The sequence below is a fragment of the Prionailurus bengalensis genome, chromosome D4 (assembly GCF_016509475.1).
Source record: "Prionailurus bengalensis isolate Pbe53 chromosome D4, Fcat_Pben_1.1_paternal_pri, whole genome shotgun sequence".
Classification (NCBI taxonomy): domain Eukaryota; kingdom Metazoa; phylum Chordata; class Mammalia; order Carnivora; family Felidae; genus Prionailurus; species Prionailurus bengalensis.
The window spans coordinates 79148074-79151434 of record NC_057359.1 but is presented as its reverse complement, the minus strand read 5'-3'; the positions used below and the strand labels follow the sequence as shown (position 1 = coordinate 79151434).

General features: G+C 39.4%; 1 pseudogene; it reads left to right on the top strand.

Moving 5' to 3' along the window:
• Nucleotides 1–590: 590 nt before the first annotated feature.
• On the top strand, nt 591–1255 carry LOC122474419 (annotated as a pseudogene).
• The last annotated feature ends 2106 nt before the right edge of the window (nt 1256–3361 follow it).

The following is a 3361-nucleotide window of genomic DNA, read 5'->3' as shown; positions in this document are numbered from 1 at the left end:
AAAATTTGTTTTAAAAACCTCATTTCAGAAATCAATATTAAACTGGAAAGAGCACAGGAGTGGATAAATACAACCGGAAATAGCCTAAAAAAATAAAGGTTAAAAGGAGTAAAATTTTAAACATTAAAACAAATGAGGGAAGAGATTTAAAAAAAAGATTTGAGAAAACGTGATAGAAATTGAAAATAGGTAAAGAGCCAAAATACATGTGTATAATACAGAAGAGTTCACAAAAGAAGAAAGCAAAGAAATGGAAGAGAAATCATTAAAGAAAGAAAGAAAGAAACAAAACACAGCTCTTCTGGCCAGAACTTTGGAGGATGCAGAGAACACAAAAAAGAAGGTTGCTTCTGTGCCGGAAAATCCTTAAGAAAAAGCAAAGCAGAGTCACCTGGGTGGCTCAGTCGGTTAAGCGTCCGACTTTGAGCCCCGCGTTGGGCTCTGTGCTGATGGTTTGGAGCCTGGACCCTGCTTTGGATTCTGTGTCTCCCTCTCCTGAGGCCCCTCTCCCGCTTGTGCTCTGTCTCTCCCTCTCTCTCAAAAATGAATAAACATTAAAAAAGAATCTCTAAAGAGAAAGCAAAGGAATTTTTGCCGTGTTGAAGATGAAGCATCTGAGAAAGAAGTTTGCCTGGAAGATGCCTCCAAAGGCAAGGAGGAAGCTTATCTACAAAAATGCTCAGCATCCCCACAGGAATATAGGCGTCTGTGCAGAACTGAGCAGGGTGGGACGGGTAGGATGGCAAGAAAGGCCAGCAACTTCTCTGCACCTGCGGAACCCAGATTGGCATTCATCATCAGGATCAGAGGTATCAATGGTGCAAGCCCCAGTTTGGAAAGGTGTTGCAGTTCCTTTGTCTTTGCCAGAACTTCAGCAGCACCCTTGTTAAACTCAACAAGGCTTTGGTTAACATGTTAAGGACTGTGGAACCCCATATAGCCTAGGGGTACCCAAACCTGAAGTTGGTAGATGACTTGATCTATGAGTGTGGTTATGGCAAAACCAACAAGAAGCGAATTGCCATGGCAGATAGCACATAGATTGCTAGATCTCTCGGCGAAGACGGCATCATCTGCGTGGAGGATCTGATTCACGAGATCTGTGGCAAAACGCCTCACAGAGGCAAACAACTTCTTATGGCCCCTCAGATTATCTTCTCCATGAGGCGGAAGGAAGAAAAAGACCACCCCCATTTGGAGATGCTGGCAACAGGGAAGAGACCAGATCAATAGGCTTATTAGAAGGATGAACTAAGGTATCTGCCATGATTATTATTTTTGTAATCTGGTCAGTTAATAAACACATACTTTCAAACTGAAAAAAAGATCCAGTACAAAGCACCTTTCCTAAAAACAGGATCTGAAAGCACATGGCAGAGAAGAACACCAGATACTCAAGAAAAATTACCCAAAATGACTCCTACCAACACATGCTGAAAAGTACGGTGAGCTCCCGGGCAAAAGGACTAAGTCACTTAAAAAGGAAAGAAAATTGGATGGCTATCAGATTTCTTGACAGCAACATCTTATATCAGGAGACAATGGAATGACATATTTAAGATACTCAGGGAAAGAAAATATGAACCATATATTATTAATCCAGCTGAACTTACTTTCAAGTATAAAGACGGCAGACAAACTGCTATCAATAAGCAAGAACTCAGGAAATATTGTTCCCAGGAGCCTTTCCTGAGTAAACTACCAAAGAGTGAAATTGACTGGAGAGACATTGACATAAGGCCTGGTGGTGAGCATTAAATATATAGCTACCTGTAGAACAAAGTATAAATGATGCTTGTAAGAGAGAAGGTATAAGCCATGACAACCTTATGCTTGAAATTGTGGGAACACGGCATCGACTTTTAAAAAGGGGGAAAGCAAATAAAAAGTAAATTAAGCTTATGATTGCTTTATAGTTCTTACCCAGGAATAAAAGGATATTGTTTCAAATCAGTTCCTGGGATAGAGGTGGTGAAGAAGAGATTACTAGCAAATTTCAATATTATCCATAGTAGCAAACCAGTTGTCAATTGCCATAGATATGAAAGTATTGACATAAAGGAAGCGATTTGAGCAAACTTACAAACTTTCTTAAGTATTTCATCCTTTAAAAAAAATTATTCAAGTACACCTTCAGCCCCTTTCTCTCTCTCTTCTTCTTCTTCTGGAATTCTTATGATACGGGTATTGTTTCGTTTGATTGCATCACTTAGTTCTCTAATTCTCCCCTCATACTCCTGGATTTTTTTCTCTCTCTTTTTCTCAGCTTCTGCTTTTTCCATAATTTTATCTTCTAATTCACCTATTCTCTCCTCTGCCTCTTCAATCTGTGCGATGGCTGCCTCCATTTTATTCTGCACCTCATTTATAGCACTTTTTAGCTCCTCATGACAATTTCTTAGTCACTTTATCTCTGTAGCAATAGATTCTCTGCTGTCCTCTATGCTGTTTTCAAGCCCAGCGACTAATTTTATGACTATTATTCTAAATTCTTGTTCTGTTATATTGTGTAAATCATTTTTGATCAATTCATTAGCTGTCACCAACTGATGAATGGATAAAGAAATTGTGGATTATATACACAATGGAATACTACTTGGCAATGAGAAAGAATGAAATCTGGCCTTTTGTAGCAACGTGGATGGAACTGGAGAGTTATGCTAAGTGAAATAAGTCATACAGAGAAAGACAGATACCATATGTTTTCACTCTTATGTGGATCCTGAGAAGCTGAACAGAAGACCATGGGGGAGGGGCAGGAAAAACAAAGTTAGAGAGGGAGGGAGCCAAACCATAAGAGACTCTTAAAAACTGAGAATAAACTGAGGGTTGATGGGGGGTGGGAAGAAGGGGTGGATGGGCGATGGGCATTGAGGAGGGCACCTGTTGGGATGAGCACTGGGTGTTGTATGGAAACCAATTTGACAATAAATTTCATATTAAAAAAAATAAATCAAATCTACCTAAATAAATAAATAAATACATTTTAAAATGTAGAAATAAATAACATAGACCAAATTATGAAAGACTATTTGTATAAAAGATAGTACACTTATAAACACAACATAAAACATGACGGAGCAAAAAGAAAATATAACAATCATATCTAGAGGTGTCATGGGACGGGGCATCCGGGTGGCTCAGTTGGCTGAGCGTCGGACTTCAGCTCAGGTCACGATCTCGTGGTTCCTGAGTTCAAACCCCACATCAGTCTCATTGCTGTCAGTGCAGAACCTGCTTCAGACCCACCCCCCACCCCCTCTCTGCCCCTTTCCTGCTTGTGCTTTCTCAAAAATAAATTTTAAAAAGACATTTAAAAAAGATACAAGAGTAGGGGAATAATGAAATGGAAAACTTAAAC